At 41.5% G+C, this 25,082-nt stretch overlaps 1 protein-coding gene across 1 annotated transcript in view; it reads left to right on the forward strand.

Annotated features, from left to right (window-relative positions):
* The window catches only part of rsu1 (Ras suppressor protein 1), a 166,726-nt gene that overhangs the window by 141,013 nt on the left and 631 nt on the right, over window positions 1-25,082 (forward strand). The window lies entirely within an intron of this gene.

The following is a 25,082-nucleotide window of genomic DNA, read 5'->3' on the forward strand; positions in this document are numbered from 1 at the left end:
TAGTTGTGGAAGTTGCTAATATGTGTATAATTACATATCAGATCAATATATGTAAGAGTAAAATGTCAAGATGTTCTCCCAAGTTGTCGGGTCAAATACCAAACTATAGTCACAGATAAATTCATGGCTTACTCTTGTAAGCAGAAAAGATGAATTTTCTTTTCTCTTTTGTGGAACCTTGTGTTTTAAGGGCGACACGGTGGCGCAGCAGTAGAGTTGCTGCCTTACAGCACTTACAGCGCCAGAGACCCGAGTTCGATCCCGATTACGGGTGCTGTCTGTACGAAGTATGTACGTTCTCTCCATGACCGCGTGGGTTTTTTCCGAGATCTTTGGTTTCCTCCCACTCTCCAAAGACATACAGGTTTGTAGGTTAATTGACTTGGTATAAATGTAAATTGTCCCGAGGGTGTGTAGGGTAGCGTTAATGTGCGGGGATTGCTGGTCGGAGTGGACTCGGTGGGCCGAAGGGCCTGTTTCCGCGCTGTAAACTAAGTAGATAAAGTCAGCCATATAACTGCTGGTGCGTGCTCCACAATAGTAGGATCATAACTGTTCGTTATCCAAGGCAACTCTCTCCTGTATTGTCCATTACTCATGATCCCCTTCAAGTTACCAAAAAGTGTGTCTCTCTGTCTTAAATAAACTCAATGACCGCGCCTCCATAGTCTTGCCAGATAAAGAATTTAAAACATTTCTTGTTGTTTGGTTGAGGAAGTCTATTCTCACACCAGTCCTGAATGGCCAACACTTCTTTTGAGACTGTTTCTCTTCTCCTTCATCTCCCCCCCCCCCCCCCCCTCCCAGGTCTATATAACCCAGCTGGAGGAATCATGGCCCTTGCACAAACCCTATCAATCCCTGCAAGAAGTAATTTTATGTTTCAATGAGACTGTTCTCTTATTTCTCTAGACCCGAAAGAATATATTGATACAGCGAGTTTAATCCTAATTCCTTGATCCTGACATTCTATACTCCCTTTGTGACGCCATTCCTATTTCAAATCAATCCCAGGAATCAGTCTGATGTATCTTTGTGGTAGTCCCTCTATCACAATATAATTCCTTGAGCGGGAAGAACAGACCAGCCACAATGAACATTCTCAGCATGATCCTGTGTAAATTGCAGTAAGACATCTTCACTCTTGCACTCCAAATGTTCTTATCCATTTGTCTGCCTAATTGCTTGCTGTTGACCTGTACTCATCGTAATGTAAAAGTAAAGGTCCTCCTTAGTCACCTGACTTCTATTGTATATTTTTATTAATGCAATTGCTTAACAATAGCTACATGTAGCAGTCTACATACAATTATAGAAACATAGAAAAAGAGGTGCAGGAGTAGGCCATTCGGCTCTTCGAGCCAGTACCACCATTCAATATGATCATGGCTGATCAGTACCCCGTTCCTGCTTTTTCCCCATATCCCTTGATTCCTTTGGCCCCAAGAGCTAAATCTAAAGGGCCTGTCCCACCTAGTCTACCTGACCTATTGTCATTTTTTTATTAAATGCGTCATATCAGTGTTGCCGAAAGATTTTGAACATTTCAAAATCCAGCGGCGACAAAAAAAATGTTGCGACACTTGAAAAAATAACGCGCGTCAATACGTCATTACACCACGTCAGCACCGCTTCACGCCGCAAATTTTTTGGTGACCTGATACGTCAGTCAATGATGCCGGCAGTCGCCGAAAAAGTCGCCTAGTGGGACAGGCCCTACTCTCTGTTGAAAACCTCCAGTGAATTGGTCTCCGCTGCCTTCAGTGCAGAGAATTCCACAGATTCACAACTCTAGGTGAAAATGTTTTTCCTCATCTCAGTCCTAAATGGTCTACCCCTTATTCTTAAACCATGGAGAAAATCCATTCTCCCCCCCCACCCGCTCCCTGCTCTTTTAAAGGACTTACCGTACACTGTGCTAGCCGTCTTAACCTTCCTGTTCATCTCGGTGTGTGTCTGTATCACCTTGGCTTTGCATTTTCAGACAGCGCTCCCCCACTTTCCCCAGCCCCTGCCTTTACTGTGTGTGTGTGTCTGTCTGTCTGTCTGTCTGTTGAAAAAAACGCCTGTGGGACAGGCCCTTACTTAGTGAAGACAGAACTCAAGTACTCATTTAACTGTTCTTCCCATTATAAATTCACCTGTCTCTGATAGTAAGGGACCTACATTTATCTTCACCAATCTTTTCCTTTTTGCATATCTAAAGAAGCATTTACAGCCAGTTTTTATATTCCCCGCAAGCTTTCTTTCATGCTCTTTTTTCCCCTTCTTAATTAACACCTTTGTCATCCTCTGTTGAGTTCTAAATTTCACCCAGTCCTCCGGTTTGCTGCTTCATTTGGCCAATTTATATGCCTCTTCCTTGGATTTAACACAATCCTTGATTTCCCTCGATAGCCACGATTGAACCACCTTCCCCATTTTATTTTTTTGCCAGATTTTTGCCACAATCTCCCAGAAATACTAGGGGACTGAGGATCTAGTGGGCGGGAGGAACTGAAGGGAATCCCCAATAGTCAGGAAATGGTGTTAGGTAAACGGTTCGGACTGAATGCAGATAAGGGCTGATGGCCTAATGGTCTACATCCCAGAGTACTCAAGGAGGCGACCCTAGAAATCGTGGATGTATTGGTGATCATTTTCCAATGTTCTATAGACTCTGGATCAGTTTCCGTGGACTGGAGATTAGCTAATGTAACTCCAATTTTTAAGAAAGGAGGGAGAGAGAAAATGGGGAATTATAGACCAGTTAGCCTTGCATCGGTAGGCTAATTTGGGATGAACAAATTTTGCAGTTCATCCATGCAGTCTTTAAATCTTTGCCATTGCATCTCCACCGTCAAACCTTTAAGTATAATTTGCCAGTCTATCCTAGCCAGTTCCCATCTCATACCTTCAAAGTCTCCTTTCTTTGAGTTCAGGACCCTGATCTCTGAAATAATCGTGTCACTCTCCATCCTAATGCAGAATTTCACCATATTATGGTCACTATTGCCCAAGGGCCTTTGCACAACAAGATCGCTAACTAATCCTTCCTCATTACACAATACCCAGTCTAGGGTGGCCTGTCCTCTAGTCATTTTTTCTACATATTGGCTTAAAAAACCCATCCCGGATACGTTCTAGGAAATCCTCCCCCTCAGCATTGTTACCAATTTGGTTGGCCCAATCTATATGTAGATTAAAGTCACCCACGATAACTGCTGTACCTTTGCTACGCATCCCTAATTTCCTGCTTGATGCTATCCCCAACCTCCCTACTGCTGTTTGGTGGTCTGTATACAACTCCAACAAGCTTTTTCTGCCCTTGACTATTTCGCAGTTCTACCCATACAGACTCTACAGCATCCGAGCTAATGTCTCTCCTTACTATTGCATTAATCTCCTCTTTAACCAGCAATGCCACCTCACCTCCTCTTCCTTTCTGTCTATTCTTCCTGAATATTAAATACCCCTGCATGTTTAGCTCCCAGCCTTGGTCACCCTGGAGCCATGTCTCCGTAATCCCAACTGTATCATATCTGTTAGCTACGCATTCAATTAATCCACCTTATTACGAATACTCCTTGCATTAAGGCACAAAGCTTTCAGGTTTAGTTTTTTATCGCCCTTCTAAAATCTTTTGCTTCTGTCCCTCCTTTAAGGGAGGGAGGGCAGGGGGTCTGTTTCCCCAACAGGGGGGGAGAGGTGTGGCAAAAGTGGGGAGGGAGGGGGAGAAGAGAGGAGGGAGGGGAGAGGGGGGAGTGATGGAGAGGGAGGGATAGAGGGGTGGGGGTAGAGAGGAAGGGGGGAGTGGGGGAGAGGGAGGATGGGGAGGTAGGCGAGGAGGGGAGGGGAGGGGAGAGGGGAGTGAGGAGGGAGGAAACATAGAACCATATAAATTAAGTGCAGGAGTAGGCCATTCGGCCCTTCAAGCCTGCACCACCATTCAATATGATCGTGGCTGATCATCCAACTCGGTATCCTGTACATGCCTTCTCTCCATACCCCCTGATCCCTTTAGCCACAAGGGCCACATCTAACTCCCTCTTAAATATAGCCAATGAACTGGCCTCAACTACCTGCTGTGGCAGAGAATTCCAGAGATTCACCACTCTCTGTGTGAAAAATGTTTTTCTCATCTCTGTCCTAAAGGATTTCCCCCTTATCTTTAAACTGTGACCCCTTGTTCTGGACTTCCCCAACATCTGGAACAATCTTCCTGCATTTAGCCTGTCCAACCCCTTAAGAATTTTGTACGTTTCTATAAGAACCGCCCTCAATCTTCTAAGTTCTAGCGTGTACAAGCCGAGTCTACCCAGTCTTTTTTCATATGAAAGCCCTGACATCCCAGGAATCAGTCTGGTGAACCTTCTCTGTACTCCCTCTATGGCAAGAATGTCTTTGAACATTGGGCATTGTGACATCACACGATGGAACGTTCACCATGGGCTGGGGCTCCTGCAAAGGCATATGTAAATGAATCCATTCCGATTGGACATATGTGAACATTGGGCATTGTGACATCACACAATGGAACGTTCACCATGGGCTGGGGCTGCTTCTATGGGTGAGAAGCCAGTTTATTTTTGAAATATTGGGGGGGGGGGGGGGAAGGATTTGATTTAAAATGTGTACTTAAACACGATGAAATGTAATGAGGAGCGGATACTTAGAAAGAAAAGTGAAATCTCTACCGAAATGGAAACGATGTCGGCGATTCTGCGTCTGGTTTCGGAGTTGCAGGGAATCAAAGGAAGAAAGGCGGCCTGCAGCCGTCCATGTAAATGGATCCATTCCGATTGGACATCTGCGAGTATTGGGCATTGTGACATCGCACAATGGAACAAATCAAAAGGCAGAAAGGCAGCCGGACGGCAGGCGGCAGGCACACAGTTTTAATCTATAACTAGACCAAGTGCAGACCCGTTGGGTCTGCTCCCCCAACGCAGCTGTTCCCTACCCATAGCCCCCATGGGAGACGTGGTCCTCCAACTCGAGCAGCTCAGGAATCAGCAGTGCGGCTGTTTTTAAATGGGCGTCTTTGAGGCGAGATGCGGGCGCCAGCAGCCGTTATGGCCGTTGGCCAGCAGTAGGCGACAAAATGAGTGAGTGGGGGAGGGGGAGAAGGATTTTATTAAAAATATGTACGACGAAATTTAATGAGGAGTGGATACTTGGAATGTGTGAAGTCTCCACCGAAATGGAAAAAATCAGGGCTGTTTCTATGGGTGAGAAAGCAGTTTATTTTTGAAATATTGGGGGGGGGGGAGAAGGATTTGATTAAAAATGTGTACATAAACACGACAAAATGTAATCAGGAGTGGATACTTTGAAAGAAAAGTGAAATCTCTACCGAAATGGAAAAAATGTCGGCGATTCTGCGTCTGGATTCGGCGTGGCAAGGAATCAAAGGAAGAAAGGCAGCCGGCAGCCGTACATGTAAATGGATCCATTCCGATTGGATATCTGCGAGCATTGGGCATTGTGACATCACACGATGGAACAAATCAAAAGGCAGAAAGGCAGCCGGACGGACGCCAGGCGGCAGCCACACAGTTTTTTATATATAATAGATAGATAATTGAATACATTCAACACACCATGCTTAAGAGGGAACTGCAGATGCTGGAGAATCGAAGGTTACACAGAAAAGCTGGAGAAACTCAGCGGGTGCAGCAGCATCTATGGAGCGAAGGAAATAGGCAACGTTTCGTCTGAAGAAGGGTTTCGGCCCGAAACGTTGCCTATTTCCTTCGCTCCATAGATGCTGCTGCACCCGCTGAGTTTCTCCAGCTTTTCTGTGTAACCAACACACCATGCTTTATTGATTATTAGGAATAATAGAAAAATTTGGATTTTGGCATCTGAAAAATTTAGATCTGATCCATCACGGAAGATTAAGCTTTTTTTGGAAGTTCATGAAAATTAAAGTACAGGCTGTGCTAATTGATTTTTACTTCTGTTTTTACTTGAGGGACCAAAAAAAATCACCAAATTTGCTCCTCGTGACCAGAATTGATAATATTTTTTCAACTTTAAGATCATACGTGATAGGAGTAGAATTAGGCCATTCGGTCCATCAAGTCTACTCCACCATTCAATCATAGCTGATCTATCTCTCCCTCCTAACCCCATTCTCCTGCCTTCTCCCATAATCTCTGACATCGGTACAAATCAAGAATCTATCCATCTCTGCCTTAAATATATCCACTGACTTGGCCTCCACAGCCTTCTGTGGCAAAGAATTCCACAGATTCACCACCCTCTGACTAAAGAAATTCCTCCTCATCTTCCTAAAAGAATGTTCTTTAATTCTGAGCCTATGACGTCTAGTCCTAGACTCTCCCACTAGTAGAAAGAATCTACATCTACTTTATCCAAGCCTTTCACTATTCTGTACGTTCCCCCTCAATCTTCTAAACTCCAACAAATATAGGCGCAGTGCCGTCAAACACTCATCATATGTTAACCTACTAATTCCTGGGAGCATTCTTGTAAACCTCCTCTGGAACCTCTCCTGAGCCAGCACATCCTTCCTCAGATATGGTGCCCAAATATGCTCATGATATTCCAAGTATGGCCTGACCAGCGCCTTATAGAGCCTGAGCATTACTTCCCTGTTTTTGTATACAAGCCCTCTCTAAATAAATGCTAGCATTGCATTTGCATTCTTTACTACAGATTCGATTTGCAGATTAACTTTTTAGGAATCCTGCACCAGTCCCTTTGCACCTCCGATTTCTGGATTCTCTCCCCATTTAGGAAGTAATCTACGCCTTTATTCCTACTACCAAAATGCATGACTCCATACTATATTCCATCTGTCACTTCTCTGCCCATTCTCCCAACCTATCCAAGTCCTTCTGCAGAGTCCCTACTTTCTCCACACTACCTGCCCCTCCACCTATTGTGGAGATATTCAATGTAGGGGCAGTTATGTTCGAGGAAGACAATAAACTTTAGATTCTTGAGATTCAGCGACCAGAGTCAAGACTTGTTTTTTGCTTGCGAAGTACTGGTGATTTTTTCAGGCCACAGTAAGGCATCATACTGAGACCGACAAAATGTTTATAATCCCATCCACAATGTAAGTGCAAGTAGTCATTTGGTGACAGTAAACATCTTGGGTTTGCACATCATCATAGTGACAGTTTAGAGCCTAGTATAGGTGCAAAAGAGCAGCGTTGATAAGTGCCCAGAAGCTGGATGATTTCCACATTTTATTTCTGTGTGAGTAACACACAAAGCAAAGTTACATTGTTTTGGTGTCCGCCTCTGACAGAGTCCTGCCCAACATAAAACAGGACGGGATTTGTCTAGGCATCATTCAGCCTGACGCTGATTTCATTTGCCTGTCATATTTTCTGAACATGACAGTATCATTCAATACAACTGATATACATTACAACTGAAATTGAACCAAAATAATAATGACCTACGATCTTTGAACTCGCGCAATAAAGCAAGTACAGTATGCTGAAAGTATTGAATAATGTGTGACTTTAGTGGCTAGGTTACATTATAAACTGGGCGACATCCACAAATCTGCACTTTCTATCGATCTGGGCAGAGTGGTTGCCAAAGCAAGTTTAGTTTCATTCAGAGATACAGCATGGAAATGGGTCCTTCAGCTGACTATCTGACAGCCATGTTGCCTATCGATCACACAATGCAAGTTTATTTTGTTCAAAAAAAAATGTGACCCATTCTTTAACAAAAATGATAATGCTGTTGTGAGGGAAAGTATTTATTTACACAAATCAAACAGGGGAGCAATAGAAAGATCAATCAGTTATGACAATCTCTAACACATTTTGTGTCCTGAACTTTCTGATAACATACATTAAATATTGGCAAATGTCAAACTTCTTTTATTTTTAATCAAAACATAGTGCTTTTACTTATGTGAGCAAGTGAAATATTTTCCCCAAAGGTTAAGTTGGTGGAAGCAGATAAATATCAAGTGATTCAAATGCTTCTATAGCTCTCAAAGATTTCTATTGCTTAGGTTTCTTTCAGCGCCACTATTGTGCATCGTGATAACTAGGATGAAAGAGGAGGAATTAGATGATCTTTTTCATTCTGTTGATAACTTGTATTTTTCCAAAATCGCTGTCAGAAACCTCTACTTTATTACAGAAGAAGCTATCTACTTTGTTAGATGGAGCTTGTGATCGCCCCATTTTACATTGTGATGATGCACCTGTGCGTGGACAGTCTCATAAAAACACGTCTTAAAGTTGCTGGCAGATTTGTCATTCATGCATTTGTTGTAAATTATAGGTCAGAAAAGTATATGTCCTGTTGATCTAAGGCTAATGAGGCAGCAAGTAGTAGTTCCGCTTATAGCGGTGAATGATATGTTCTCTAATAGCATGAGTTTATTGTACTAGCAGTGTTGATGGAGCGTGTAGACCAACATCATCTCTACATGCCACCTTGAAGCAATTTGAAATCCGTTTTACTTTCCTGCTGAAGATGGGCTCAAAGTACAGGGCGGTTGTACTCGAAGAATAACATGCACATTAGGGAGATTCACACTTCAAATATAGATGGTTGCAGCATGGAACTAATTAATGAGAGTTTTGCTTGCTCTGTGGAATTTTGAACTGATGGTGCATAATTACATATGGTTCTTTGGGTGCTGGAATTATCTGAATATGTCAAGATGGTTAAAAATCTCTAATTCTGGCTAGTTGCTTGGCACAATTCCTGTTCCTTGTATTGGACATTAAAGCTGATGGGAGCTCCATCAGAAGAATCAAGACTGTTTTATTTTTATATGTCCCAAAACAGAACAATGAAGAAATAGCTATGTGCTGCAGCAGCACAACAGGTTTGTAAATACAGTACCCAACAAACAGCCCCACAAATAGATAACTGAAAATAGACACAGAAAGCTGGAGTAACTCAGTGGGACAGGCAGCATCTCTGGAGAGAAGGAATGGGTGACATTTTGGGTCGAGACCCTTCTTCAGACTAGTTCAGACTAGACAATGAAGTAGAGAGATAAATGGATAACCCAACCTAACAGAACGTAGTCTGGGGATTGACTATGAAGATAGCTATCCTTTAGAATTAATAAACCTGTTTAAGAGAAAATCTGTTTTAAAGGATAGCTATCTCCATGATAATCGACAGACCAGCTTCTGTTAGGTTGAGTTATCTATGTGTTGGGCTCCGTTTATGGGGAACTGTGTAGTTTACAATTTTACAATTAGTTTACAGTTAGTTTAAAATGAGAAAATCTGTTATAAACTAATTGTACACCAATTCTTTTTTTTTTAAACCCAATAAAAACAGGAGGAGTCCATTCAGTTCCTAGTACATAGTACAATTTAATACAATTTTGGTTGATCTTTTTAAAATAATTCAGCGCAAATTATCATTATGAATCCAATATCCTTTTATCCAAAAATGTTCTAGCCTCGTCTCGATGCCCAAACATCCATAGCCCTCTGGGAATCCTAATGAATCACTAATTTCTTCATGTGGACCTTTTTTCTCATCTTGATCCTTAATGGCAATATACTTATTTTTGAGAATCTTATTCCCTAATTCTCGACTCCCCAGCCAGGGGAAACAACATCTCTGCATATTTCCTGTCAAGCCCGGCAATGTAATAGCTCAGTACAGTTGATCTTGCCTCATAGTTTATCCAAACACCTTGCAATAGTTCCTGAAACACAGAGTATGAGAATATAATTCTGCTTCCGATTGGTCAGAAATCTTGATGGTCTGGCATCCGCATTCTTGTTAGTCTGGAATAACAGCTGGGAATCTGGAAAACAACCAGGGTGGGCAGCCGGAGCCAGGAGCCTAGACTATGAGCCAGAAGTGCAACCGAGATTGGAATCCGGATCACAAGATCAGGCAGGTGGGAGGATTGTAGCCAGAGGTGGGTACCAGAGTGCTTGCATGTTTCTCGCTCCCTTTAAACACACTTGTACTTAAAAAAACAAATACATTTTCCTCTCTCTGACAAGACCTATGTTAAACCCTCTTTCACTGTGCCTCCTCGGTTGCCAGCTTCCTCCCCCTACGCCTAGAACAAAGAACAGTCCAGCACAGGAACAGGCCCTTTGGTCTGAAGAAGGGTTTCGGCCCGAAACGTTGCCTATTTCCTTCGCCTCATCGATGTTGCTGCACCCGCTGAGTTTCTCCAGCATTTTTGTGTACCTTTGGTCCACAACCTTTGTGCAGAACATAATGCCTAGTTAGACACAAAAGGCTGGAGTAACAGTCACAGACTGAAGAAGGTTCTTCACCCGACACATCAACTATTCATTTTCCCCAGAGATACTGCCTGACCCACTGAGGTACTCCAGCATTTTGTGTCTATCTTTGGGGTAAACCAGCATCTACAGTTCCTTCGTACACTTGATGCCTGGTTAAACTGATCTCATCTGCCTGCACATGATCCATATCTCTCTATTCCCTGCACTTCCATGTGCCTATCTAAAAGTCTCTTAAATGCCACTAGCCCTGGCAATGTGTTCCAGCCCCCGCCACCCTCTATATTAAAAAAAACTTGCCATGCACACATCCATTAAACGTTCCCTCTCTTGCCTTATAGCTACGCCCTCCAGTGTTGGGCATTTTCATCCTGGGAATAGGGTTCTGACTGTCTATCCTATCTATGCCTCTCATAATTTTATACACAACTATCAAGTCTCCCATCAACCTCTGACGTTCCGGAGGAAAAAATATCTAGAAGGTTCCTGAACCAAAATAACACCTTTTCATTCCCTCCACAGATGCTGCCTAACCTGCTGTGTTCATCCTGCAGTTTGTTTTTTTGCTGAAATAGAAGTATGTTAAGGAATTAGCAGGAACAACACCTCATATTTTACTATTGATTTAAGGGATGTGGACTTCACAGGCTGAACCAGTGATTAATAGTTTGCCCCTAAGTGTCCTTGTGGAGATAGGGAGGAGCTGCCTTCCTGACTCACAGCAATCTTTGAGGTGTAGGTCACTCCACGATGCTGTTATGGAGGGAGTTCTGCAAAGGTGAATAGTCCAGAACATTCACTAGTTGGGCACCATCAAAGTCCCAAGGTTGCTGGATTATTGGAGTTTTCCTGTACTTATTAATATTGTTCATCTGCCTTCTCTCTGATTTTTGACCAGATTATATTTTTATAGCTATTTTGATGGAATCCTTTGCAAAAATGTCTCTCTTTTGAGAAGATATTCCCAAATATCTTTTCAAAATAAAATGTTGTTTGGCCAATGGGGATGTGCTTTATTCTTTTTGATTCATCAAGTGACTTGCAGGATGTGCTTACCATTCTGATCAAGCTACTGAAAGAGTTTATAAATTATTTATTGTTTTGCTCTTGTTGATTATACACATTGTTCCAGTTAGCTGAATCCTAAAGGTATGGAGGCATTCCAACTATGTCCATGGAATTCAACTGACTGAAACCATGTATCTTACGACACAATTGGCATCCACGCCTCTTGGCTGGATGGTTTTAAGCAAAATTTACAAAATCCTGCACATTGTCCAGATGTATTAAGTGAAACATGAGACTTCAAATTAGCTGAAGGCACAACCAAGTTTGGACAATGATCGAATCCTTTTGAGACTTGCATGCAAAAAACTGCAGTTACCATCGAAAACAATGGTAGAATTTGCATCCGCGTTTAACGTCCTCTGTATAAGAGGTAGATCTGAATTGACACAAAAAAATGTAAGCATCCTGTGAATAGGATATTACGTGAAGATTGAATTGAAGATTAGTTAACAGAAGGCAGACATCTGTAATAATAAATATTATTTTAAATGCAGGTTTTAACTGGGCCTTACTGTAAGGACTAGCATTTGGGCCTTGATCAATGTCAACGAATGACCAATGTAATTAATCAAAGTTTGCTGATAATCCAAAGTGAGGTGGCAGCTGTGCGGAAAATGTAAAAAAAAACCTCAAAAGAATGTAGATGGATAACCAAGTGAACATAGGCGTGGTAGAGTGGTGCAGCTAGTAGAGCTGCCGACCCAAAGTGCCAGAGACCCGGGTTCGATCCTAACCTCACATACTGTCTGTGCAAGTTTGTACATTCTCCCTGTGGCCATGTGATTTTTCCCCTGGTGCTTCGGTTTCCTACCACGTTCCAAAGACGTGCTGGTTTGCAAGGTAATGGCTGCAGCAAATTGCCCCTCATGTCAGTAGTGGACAAGCAAGTTGGATAACGCACTACTGGTGTGAATGAGTGATGGATGGTTGGCATAGGCTTGTGGGCCGGGGGCCTGTTTCCATGCTGTATCTCTAAAATAAACATGATGACAGGTAAAATATAAAATGGAGAAATATGAAGCCACTGACTTTGGAAGGGAAAATCAGACATGATTTTTAAATGTTGAGTGATTGGGAAATGTCAGTATTTAAAGAGATCTGGTCAACTGCCAGCAAAAAAATTAGCAGGCAAGTATAGCAACCTCAAGAGTGTTAATCAAAACTGTATCAGCACATCTCTTGCCCACTGGACGCCCAAACACCCACGACCACTACTATATAACCATCAAATATGTCTACCGCTCCATCTCCCGACCACATTTTAGAAAATCTGACCACCTACTGTCCTGCTAAAAACCAGAAACTGAAGCGGGAGGATTTGCTACAGAGAGTCATACAATGCTGCTCCGGGGAAATGGATGAGATCCTTTGTGAATACGTCAAGTTAGTGGACTGGTCCATATTCAAATACATGTGTTCCCCAATCAACCATGGATGAATCATGAGGTACATTCCTGGGTGAAGTCCAAGTTTGTAACAATCAGGTCAAATGATCCAAAGCAGTACAAGAGACCTATGTACGGTTTTCACAAATTCATCAAACATGCCAAGAGGGAATTCTGGACCAAGCTATAGTCCTTGATAACTGCATGGACATCCATTGATTGTAGCAAGGTTTTGGTGCTATAAAAGTTACAAGCTGTAGTCGGAGAGTATCATTGGCAACAACACATCTCTCCCCGATGAGCTCAATGTATTCTATGCTCGCTTTGAACAGAAGGCCCGACATTCATCACTGGAACATCTGTTGATATTGTGAGCAGCTGGGCACTCCCTACATCAAACTCAGAGGCACCCTACTTACCATAACAGGGTGTGGCGCAGTGGTAGAGTTGCTGCCTTACAGTGCCAGAGCTTCGGATTCGTTCCTGACTACGGGTGCTGTCTGTACAGAGTTTGTACATTCTCCTCACGACCTCGTGGGTTTTCTCCGGGAGCTCCAGTTCCCTGCCACATTCCAAAGATGTACAGATTTGGAGGTTAATTGGCCAGTAAAAAGTGTAAATTATCCCTAGTGTGATGATGCAAGTGTACGAGGATTGCTGGTCGGCACAGACTCAGTGGACTGAAGGGCCTGTTTCCCACGCTGTATCTCTAAATTAAACTAAACTAAACCTCCCAACCTGAAATTAACTATATTACAAATACACCATATCCTCTCAATCTCTCATAAATTTTGTGAATTGCAACCTCAGAAGAAAGTTGAATAAATATGTCGAACGCGGTCTCCTTTTTATAAATGTCCCGTTCCCCCAACGCAACCAGTTCCACCAGTAGTGCCTTTCAACTTCGTCAAAGCTCCCAAGCCACCATTTGCAATAAGTAGTGCCTTTCAACTTCATGCCACCATTTGCAGTAAGTGGTGTCATTCAACTTCAAGCCACACCCAAGCCATCATTTTCAGGAAGTAGTGTCTTTCAACTTCAAAGCTCCCAAGCCACCATTTGCAGTAAGTAGTGCATTTCAACTTCAAACCAAAGCTCCCAAGCCACCATTTGCAGTAAGTAGTGCCTTTCAACTTCATGCCACCATTTGCAGTAAGTAGTGCCTTTCAACTTCATGCCACCATTTGCAGTAAGTAGTGCCTTTCAAGGGGCTTTCTGGAGTGCCAGCATGAACCATTTTAGATACAATAGACTTTTTTATGCAAGCTTTAGAACCAATAGACATATTTTGCAAGCTTTAGAACCAATAGACACTTTTCTGCAAGCTTTAGAACCAATAGACATTTTTTTCAAGCTTTAGAACCAATAGACACATTTTTTGCAAGCTTTAGAACCAATAGACATTTTTTGCTAGCTTTAGAACCAATAGACATTTTTTGCAAGCTTTAGAACCAATAGACATTTTTGCAAGCTTTAGAACCAATAGAAATTTTTTTGCAAGCTTTAGAACCAATAGACATTTTTTTGCAAGCTTTAGAACCAATAGACATTTTTTTTTGCTAGCTTTAGAACCAATAGACACCAAGCTTTAGAACCAATATACATTTTTTTGCAAACTTTAGAACCAATAGACATTTTTTTGCAAGCTTTAGAACCAATAGACATTTTTTTGCAAGCTTTTTAGAACCAATAGACACATTCTGCAAGCATTTTAGAACCACTAAGTGCACTTACATTTGAGTAGACATGTGTTCAGTGTTATTCACAGCTCATAGAAACGTGACCCTCTGCCTTCCTCCATCTTGAAGAGACTGTGTGGCACACCACTTCCTGGTTTTATAGTCCCTCCCCCCTGCCGCCAGCGGGGGCAACAGAGAGAATGTGGAATTTTGTAAAAAAAACATTAATATCTCTGTCATTTTTAATCAACGAGAAAAATCCTCTGCACACATGAGGCGGAGGGGGGCTCTGAGCAAGGTGGCCAAAAGTAGGTAGCGGCGTTCTCTCGGAAATCACAGCACAGATGGCCAAAACCGATCAAGAACAGATTTTTAGTAATATAGATATAGCTAGACCAAGTGGGACCTGTTGGGCCATGTTCCCCCAACGCCATATTCCACCACTCACCCATAGCCCCAACTGTGCAGGCGCGACTGATGTTTTTAAAGTGTAACATGGCAATAATGTGTAAAATATAAGATCAGTGTGAACACATCTCACTCTCTCTCTTCAGTCCCCTATTTCTCTCCTTCATTATCCTCCCTCTCCCCACCCTCCACCAACCATTCTCTGCTTCCTCCCCTCACCCCCTCCCTCCCCTCGTCTCCTCTCTCTTCCCCCTCCCCTCTTCCATTACCTCGCCATCGCGCTTCCATATAAATATAACAATTCACAGCGGGGGAAACAGGCCATCTCGACCCTTCTAGTCCGTGCCGAACACATAGACATCTCCCCTAGTCCCATATACCTGCGCTCAGACCACATAACCCTCCATTCCCTTCCCATCCATATAACTATCCAATTTATTTTTTAAATGATAAAAACGAACCTGCCTCCACCACCTTCACTGGAAGCTCATTCCACACAGCCACCACTCTCTGAGTAAAGAAGTTCCCCCTCATGTTACCCCTAAACAATTCAGTCCCGCTTCCTACTCCTGAACCAATCCTCCATTCCACCTCATCCCCTAGCGCTCCATCTCCCTCCTCTTTCAGCTATCTGCCCGTGCGGATTTTAAAATAACTGAAAGTCAGTCAGTCTGTCACTTTTTGAAAACGGACTCCCCCTCCCCGGGTGCCTGTAACGCCACCGCCACCGCCCCCACACTTCACTCCAGCCTCAGCGCCGCGGTCATTTCAAATCCCGCACGTGCAGGGAGACTTTCAGTCATCCACGCATGCGGATTTAAAAATTACTGAAAGTCAGTCAGTCACTTTTTGAGGGTGCGGCCTGGAGCCGCGGGAAGGGTTGGGAGAGGGAACGGCCTTCCCGCGAGTTCGGAGCAATAGCCCCCGACCCCGCACTGCCTCGAACCTCAGCCCAGGACCCGGAGCCGCACTCAGGGCCCAGTCTGTGACCGTGTCTGTGTCCAGCATGCTTTTATCAGGACAGCAAGTTTTTTAATGTAAATAAGATCCTAGTGTGACGTCATATGTTGCTAACGGCAAGTGGGGGCGCTGTTTTAACCTTTTTGAAGTTTAAAATGTGAATAACTTGTAAAATATACCATAAATGTGAACAAAACTTGATACACCACACCCCAGGACAATTTTTAGTAAAGTGGTCCAAACGTTGTAGCACTATCGTGTACCATTTTGGCGTAATTTGAGGATATCACTGAATAGACATCAGTCACACAAACAGACAGACATGGAAACAAACAAGATGAGAGTTTTAGAGATGGATGTGTGGATGGATGGATGGATGGATTAGATAGATATTGATGTTGTCTTGGTTTCTCCTTCCCTTCTTTCTTAATTTCTGGTTTAAAAGTACTATATTCACCAGTGTGTTATCTTATTGCTGAACATTTAACACTACATTTTAGGAAGGATGTGGAGGCTTTGGTGAGGTTGAGAAGAGGTTTACCAGAATGCTGCCTGGATTAGAGTGTACAGTATTAGCTATAAAGTGAGGTTGAATAGACTTGGATTGTTTTCTCTGGAACTCTGGAGGTTGTGGGGAGACCTGATAGAAGTATATCAAATTATGAGAGGTATAGATAGGGTAGATAGTGATAACCTTTTACCCAGGTGGAATTATCAAAGACATGGGGCATATCTTTAAGAGAGGTAAAGCTTAAAAGAGATGTGCAGGGCAAGGTTTTTACACAGAGTGGTGAGTGCCTGAAACATGCTTGCCAAGAGTAGTAGTGGTTGCAGATATGATGGTGGTGTTTAAGAGGTTTTTTCGTAGGCACATGGATAGAGATGGACGGAGAGTTATGGATCACATGCAGGCAGAGGAGATTAATTTGGCGCGATGTTCAGCATTGACATTGTGGGCTGATGGATCTATTCCTGTGCTATACTATTCTATGTTTATATAGATAATGATGACCAGTACACTTAATTTTAACAGATTTCTATTTCATTATTTCTAATATTTCTTCCTGTATTTTCATATAGCCATGAATAATATTTTATCAAATTAGAAAAATGTGATTAAAGTGCAAGGGATAGAAACATAGAAAATAGGTGCAGGAGGAGGCCATTCGGCCCTTCGAGCCAGCACCGCCATTCATTGTGGTCATGGCTGATCATCCATAGTCAATAACCCATTCTTGCCTTCTCCCCACACCCCGTGATTCCGCTAGCCCCAAGACCTCTATCTAACTCTCTTCTAAATTCATCCAGTGAATTTCCGCTGCCTTCAGTTGCAGATTATTCCATAAATTCACAACTCTCAGGCCTCCCCTTTATTCTTAGACTGTGGCCCCTGGTTCTGGACTCCCCGAACATTGAGAACATTTTTCCTGCATCTGGCTTGTCCAGTCCTTTAATAATTTTAGGTAGACAAAAATGCTGGAGAAACTCAGCGGGTGCGGCAGCATCTATGGAGCGAAGGAAATAGGCAACGTTTCGGGCCGAACCCCTTCCTCAGACTTTAATAATTTTATATGTTTTTAAGATAACCCTCATCCTTATAAATTCCAGTGAATACAAGCCGAGTCTTTCCAATCTTTCCTCATATGACAGTCCCTCCATCTCGGGGATTTACCTTGTGAACCTACGCTGCATTGCCTCAATAGCAAGGATGTCCTTCCTCAAATCAGGAGACCAAAACTGCACACAATACTCCAGATGTGGTCTCACCAGGGCCCTGTACAACTGCAGAAGGACTTCTTTACTCCTATACTCAAATCCTCTCGTTATGAAGGCCAACATGCCATTAGCTTTCTTCACTGCCTGCTGTACCTGCATGTTTACTTTCAGTGACTGGTGTACAAGGATACCCAGGTCTCGTTGCACCTCCCTTTTTCCTAATCTGACACCATTCAGATAATAATCTGCCTCCTTGTTCTTGCCGCCAAAGTGGATAACCGCATATTTATCTACATTATACTGCATCTGCCCATTCACTCAACCTGTCCAAGTCACCTTGCAACCTCCTAGCATCCTCTTTGCAGTTCACACTGCCACACAGCTTTTGGTCACATGCAAATTTGCTAGTGTTCCTTTTAATTCCATCATCCAAATCATTAATATATATTGTAAATAGTAGTGGCCCCAGCACCGAGCCTTGCGGCACTCCACTCACCACTACCTGCCATTCTGACAGGGACCCGTTTATTCCTACTCTTGCCAACCAATTCTCTATCCATGTTAATACCCTACCCCCAATACCGTGCTCTAATTTTGCCCACTGATCTCCTGTGTGGGACCTTATCAAAGGCTTTCTGAAAGTCCAGATCCACTACATGACCGAGGTTCAAAGTATTTTGCATCAGTCTCTGAAATATGATCCAGTGCAAGTTTCTTTTTAAACCTATTTAAACTGCTAATTTGTGTTTTCATTTAATATATTATTATCTACCAGCAGGATATAGAAACTGAAGTCTCAGTGAGCTTGTCATTTCTGAAAGCTCTAATTGCATGGGCTGTGAGCTTTGGTATAGGCTATGCTATGGGCTTTCAGATATATATTTGCTGTTAAGACACTTACTCATAAAATCTTCAGATGGGATAATTGAATGCACTTTAATGTGAAATGTGTTCAACAGAAGCAGCTAAATGATAGCAATGATTAAAATAACTGTTCATAAAGTTCACATACTCTAGTTTGGTATATCTGTCCTATTAAAGTCAAGTGGCAACGATAATTAAATGCATTGCATCTCGAACCATGCGAAGTTAATGTAATTTTAATGCATTAGGATGAGTTACAGGTAATTAAAAAGATCTCTAGTTGGCCTTTAATATTAGCTTTTAATATTTAGCCTTTAATATCTGGTTTCTTCTTCCTGGGAAGATTTCCTACATATAAGTGTCAATTGTTTGTGTTTGCAATTGTTCAGTTAATAATAGCATAACACACTCAGACAAATATGCAATACAATTGAGCGACCTGAAAATATACTAAAGTATCACATGAGTATTTACTTTTCTAAAGTATTATTATATTTCAGTAATCAATGTCATCTCTGAAGAATTGCAGAATCTTACAATCTTGGAGGAGTCCATTCTACCCACCACTGTCAGAAAGAACTGTGCCAGTTCTTTCTGACAGCTATCTTATCAAATGTGCTTCCTCATCCTTCTCCTTCCAAATATTATTTTCATTAAATGACTAAAATTAACATCATCCACTCTGGCAATATGTATGAAGTCATCATAACTTGCAAATTTTATTTTTAATCTCCATACTCACTATTTTAAGGCAATTATTTAAAAGATGATTCTTCCAGTGACTTTTTGAATTCCACATTAAATTTCCCTTAAACCTTCATGTCCTGAAGAGAATGTATGATTTATTTATCCACAAGATTATAATCCAAACATTTTGCTAATAAATCGCCTATCGAAAGCCCAGCCAAATTTTCTAAAGTATAATATCCATAATTGAAAAGTTTTTTTTCATGACAACTAATCAGAGATTAATTATTGAGCAAAATATGTTCTGGAGGAACTCAACAGTTCAGGTAGCATTTGTGAAGGGAATGAACAGGTGAAGTTTTGGATGTGACCCTTCTTCAGACTGGAGATTAATTATTGATATTTTAGCATACATGCTTATGCTTATGTGTACTTTACCTCTAAATCTAAAGACCCCATATGGCTATTATCAGCTTGATCAAATATCCCAGCACCTGCAAAGATTTCTGGCTACCTTTGTTTTAACACATTTTCTATCACGGTTTTAAGTGTCAGAAGTGACTGCAATCTGCTGCAGAACCTGGATTTCTACCAATTTTAGGTCATAATGTATCTCATGTATCAGCAATTAAATGTACCATGTACATTCGCTTTTATAATTTTTTGTTAAACCTTTTTTTTTTTAAATTTCACAGCCAAAATTAATTTCTAACAAATCCGATACCATGAAATGGAATAATTAAGGAGACAAGATTTTTAATTTACCAGAAATTATTATGCACCATCAAATAAAATTGAGGCACTTTGGACAAATATAAAAGTGGTTGCACCTACCATTTTCAAGAACCACTCAATTCCAAATCAGTACCGACCTTTTGAATCATATTCAGAATATTACATTGATCCTGTCCCTCTTCTTAGAACCCTACAGCACAAAGTCAACTATTCAGCATGCTTGCCTGCACCATCTCTTTGAAAAAGCTCCGTAATTGTCTCACAATCTAGCTCTTTTCTCTGAAGCTCATTGAAATTGTTTCATTCCAGTACAAAGAAACAAGTGTTGGATCATTTTATTTTATTGCCAAGGAATAAGTTGAAGATGCAAGCCAAATCTAAGTAATGTGTCTGCACTCCAATATATAACAATTGTTGGACATATTTAGGCTTGCAGTTAGAACTAGAACAGTGCAGTACAGGAACAGGCCCTTTGGTCCACAATGTCCATGCTGAGCATGATGTAAAAAAACAACTCTTATCCTCCTGCACATAATCCATATCTCTCCATTCCCAGCATATCCATATGCCCATCCAAAAGCCTCTTAAACCCCACTATCATATCTGCCTCAACCAACATCTGTGACAGAACGTTACAGGCACCCACCACTCTGTAAAAAAAAACCCCACCCCATTTATCTCCTTTAGATTTTTCCACTCTTACCTTAAATCCTCTTGATTTAGATTTTTCCATCCTGGGAAAAAGCTGCTAACTGTCTATCCTATCAATACCTCTAATACTTCTTCTATCAGATCCTCCCTCTGCCTCCATAACTCCAGAGAAAACAATCCAAGTCTGTCAACCCTCTCCTTATAGCTAATACCCCCCAATCCAGGCAACATTCTGCTGAGAAGGTCACAAAGTGCTGGAGTAACTCAGTGGGCCAGGCAGCATCTCCAGGGAACATGGATAGGTGATGTTTTGGGTCAGGACCCTTTTTCAGACAGATTATAGGGGGAGGGGAGAAACCTGGAAGAGAGGAGAGGCAGGACAAAGCCTGGCTGGTAATAAGTGGACACAGATGAGGGAGGTTTTGATAGTCAGATGATTGGAACAAAGGCCAGAGATAAAAACAGGTGTGAGATAGGATTGAGGAGTTTGGAATTGTGAAGCCAGAGAAAGGCATGTAGGAGAATGGAGGGGGAAATCGGTGGGAATCCAGGTGTGGCTCGGGGGTAGGTGGGCTGTTTGAGGTTACCTAAAATTGGAGAATTTAATGTTCATGCCATTGGGTTGCAAGCTACCCACCCAACAGCTTCCTCCTCTGTATCCTTTCCAAAGCCTCCATATCCATCCTGTTAATGACAGAGCAGCTGCAATTCATTGGCATGTACTTAATTTTGTATGGTAACATGGAATTTGGATATGGTAGATCTAATGGTACACAGAATATGTAAATTCCATTTAGGAAAACTCATTCTTAGTTAATCTAAATGGGATATATTACTTTAATTTTTAATTTACCTCCAATTGAGTAAACTTTAGTTTATAAAAAGTTGCTGTGAAAATCAGTTTTATATCAAAATTCTAGATTTGCTTGTTTTTGTAAAACAACTTATTCGGAAAATTTATATCACCCTCTTTTCCCATCCCATCACCTACATCTTCATGTAAATTAACTGTTGCACACTATATGTGCCTGAGGAGAATGAATTTGCTGACTAACTGAGAACCTTGATAGTTTTTATATTTCCAATCTTTTAGAGCATCCAAAAAAATTGTGATGCATGATCCTTGTTCAAGAATTTGTGGGAAGTGGTAACTTATTTTAAATTAAAATAAATTGATGTCCATGGATGTAACATTAATTAATATTGTATAAAGATTCGAACTGGCTATTTCTAGCTGATTTTTAAACCCCATACACCCATATCTCATTTTTATGTTCCCCTTTCTGATTGACTATTTGCTTGAGTTTGACAAAACCTTAAAATGATTAATAGTTTGTACTTTTATAAATCTAATCATAATCATAATAATACTTTATTAGCCAAGTATGTTTTGCAACATACAAGGAATTTAATTTGACATACAGTCATACCAATAAAAAGCAACAGAACACACAAAATATATTTTAACATAAACATCCACCACAGTCCTCATTGTGATGGAAGGCGAATAAAGGTTCGTCAAGTCAAGTTTATTCGTCACATACACATACAAGATGTGCAGTGAAATGAAAAGTGGCAATGCTCATGTATTATGCAAAAAAACAACCAAACAAACTACAAACAGAATGGAACGGAATCACATATTCATATATTAAATATTTGTGGGAGGGAAGAAAAAGGAAAAAAACAGCAATTTTAAAAAGACACCACAAACAGTAAAATGGTACAGTAAAGTTAGTCCCTGGAGAGATAGGAGTTTATAGTCCTAATGGTCTCTGGGAAGAAACTCCTTCTCAACCTCTCCATTCTCACAGCATGGCAACGGAGGTGTTTGCCTGACCGTAGCAGCTGGAACAGTCCGTTGCTGGGGTGGAAGGGGTCTCCCATGATCTTGTTGGCTCTGGAGTTGCACCTTCTGATGTATAGTTCCTGCAGGGGGGCGAGTGTAGTTCCCATAGTGCGTTCGGGCCAACACACTACTCTCTGCAGAGCCTTCTTGTCCTGGGCAGAGCAGTTCCCACACCAAATCGTGATATTTCCGGACAAGATGCTTTCCACAGCCACTGAGGAGAAGCACTGGGGGATCCTCAGAGACACTCTGAATTTCCTCAATTGCCTGAGGTGGTAAAGGCGCTGTCTTGCCTTACTCACGAGTGCTGCAGCGTGTGATGTCCATGTCATATCCTCAGAGATGTGGACTCCCGGGTATTTAAAACAGCTCACCCTATCCACAGTATGCCCATTTATCTTCAATGGTGTGTACGTCCTCGGATGATGTGCCCTCCTAAAGTCCACGATCAGCTCCTTAGTTTTTTTGATATTCAAGAGGAGGCTGTTGTCCTGACACCGGATGCCAGATCAGCCACCTCCTCCCGGTAGCCCCTCCTCAATCTACCACCTCCTCAATCTCTACCCTTCTTTGTTCTTGTGCCTTTGTTGATCGGGGGCCTCGAGCCTTCCGTTGAGGGCGATCTTGGCTCACGTAGCCGGCAGTATTTGGGCCCTCGCATCAGGGTGATCAAGGTCCTGCATCTGGGGGGTGGTCTCAGCTCCCCCTTGCCGGACGATCTAACTCCAGGTTGAGGCTAATCAAAACCTTCTGCGTCGTTTGGAGCTTCCCGACATCGGTCTCTACCCGAGACTGTGAGTTGCTCGATGGTGAAATCTGCAGGCCGCGGTTGGAGCGTCGATCCCAGGCAAGGGATCGCAGGCTCCGATGGTAATTCCAAGGAGGCCACCAGCTCCATAATGTTAGGCTGCTGAGCGACTGGAGATGCAATCAGGAAAACAGTCGCATCTCCGGCAGGGGATTGAAAAAAAGTTTCCCCCGACTCCCACCCCACCGCCCATATAAAACAAACCAGAGAGCATTAACACAAACTTTTAAAGTACACTAAAAATAACAAAAAAAGACGTAAAGACAGACAGACTCTTGGCAAAGCTGCCATCGTCGGCGCCCCCTGGTGGTATGTAATTATGGAGCACATTGCCCTCCATCTATTTTCATAAATGAGTCAAGATGGTTTCTGTAAATTGACATTTTTATCGATCAGAGGCGAGAGCTACATCCATTTTTATGCTCATCTAAAATCCAATACACTGATGGCTTCAGTAATGATTGGGAGGAAGATGCCTGGCACTCCTGACTTTGGTTTTCTCTTTGTAACCATTGCACACTGAGAACATGTGTAGTCCCTCCATCATCTGCTATCAGATAAATCGGCATAGATTGAGAGTCAAATCTTGAGCTTTTCAGATCTGTTGGGCTCAGCTGCTCACTAGATAAATTTGGTAAGCATGCAGAATTTCCCATTTTCCTCAGGTTATTCTGATAACGTTTGTCATTGTTCAGTTGGTTGCTCCCGTCAGTGCTGGTAGCTTCCAGCTAATTCCTGTGTGTGCTGTCGTTTGATGATGTGATCTTTCACCACAATGATCCTTTCAATTGGGTGTGGGTGCAGCAAGTTTTGTGGAGGGAACGATGGGGGAGGGTTGAGGTGTAAAGAGAAGGAAGGAAAGCAAGAATCATCAACATTTGCCATCAATGTACTTTTCAATTTTCATTTTGTAATCACCAAAAGTATTAACATTCAGCACCAATTTTAAAGAAAATTGATAAGACATTTGAATTATATTTTCAGTTTCCTTTGCAGTTTGTAGTGTTAGTGACAAATTGCTATCCCATGGGATAGTTAATTACTGTTTTGATGAATATAACATTCCCTAGAAGTGCATGTAATTTATTTAAAAGTTAAAAAAAGAGATATGAGGGTAACAGTGGAACAGTAAGCATCTTGTATTGATCCTTCCTGCATTTATTAAGTGTGCTGTATTCTTGCAGTCCCCTGAGACAGTGCCTGCTGAACTGTGTACAATACAATGACAGCTTAGACCTCTGATACATAGCCAAACTCTTCAGTTAATATCTTTGCTATCATCTCTGCCTATTTTTATTAAGATAAGACATTGTTGTTATTAGCCTGATAAAATTTAATGAGCATTCTTCCAATTGATAATGTTTAAAAAAAAATCCCAACACCATCTTCCAATCTTTTTACCCCATTGGCATTCATAAGCAGCACTTGTTTTTATTCTGAATAAAATTAACATTACTCTAAATGCAAATCTCCCACTGCATTGTAGATCTGCAAAAATACTTTACGTACACTGCAAATCGATCTGCAAAATGTATCAATAATACAAAGCATAATGCAAAGTTGAATATTTAAATTGGTTTTGAAGTAATGCAACTATTAAATAGATAAAGCATTACATTTTTGTTTATTTATAACATTTTAATTCGAAAAAATATTGTAACATATCGAATGACCCAGGGGCTTGTGAAAATTTCCAAGTTTATAAATGAAAATGAATTACATAAATCTGATTAACATGGTGTTTTTATTTTTTGATATTCTGGTTATAAATGTTTTTTGATTAATATTTAGTGGTTCATGGTATTTTTTTAATTGTAATTAAATCATATAAAGAATCTGGCCAAATTTGTTAAATCTTTAAATAATCATTTGAAGGCTATGGTATTCCAACCTCCTAAATCACAGGATATTTTGTCAACACTTAATCGCCAGTATTTAATAATGTGGCATTGATGGCTGTGTAGCTATCTCAAAGTTATCAATCATGTTGAAATAGTCTGGGAGGCCCTGACACTATTTCTCTGTCGCTTTATTGATCCCATGGGCTTTCCGGTT

This window comes from Leucoraja erinacea, chromosome 2 (genome assembly GCF_028641065.1).
Source record: "Leucoraja erinacea ecotype New England chromosome 2, Leri_hhj_1, whole genome shotgun sequence".
NCBI lineage: Eukaryota > Metazoa > Chordata > Chondrichthyes > Rajiformes > Rajidae > Leucoraja > Leucoraja erinaceus.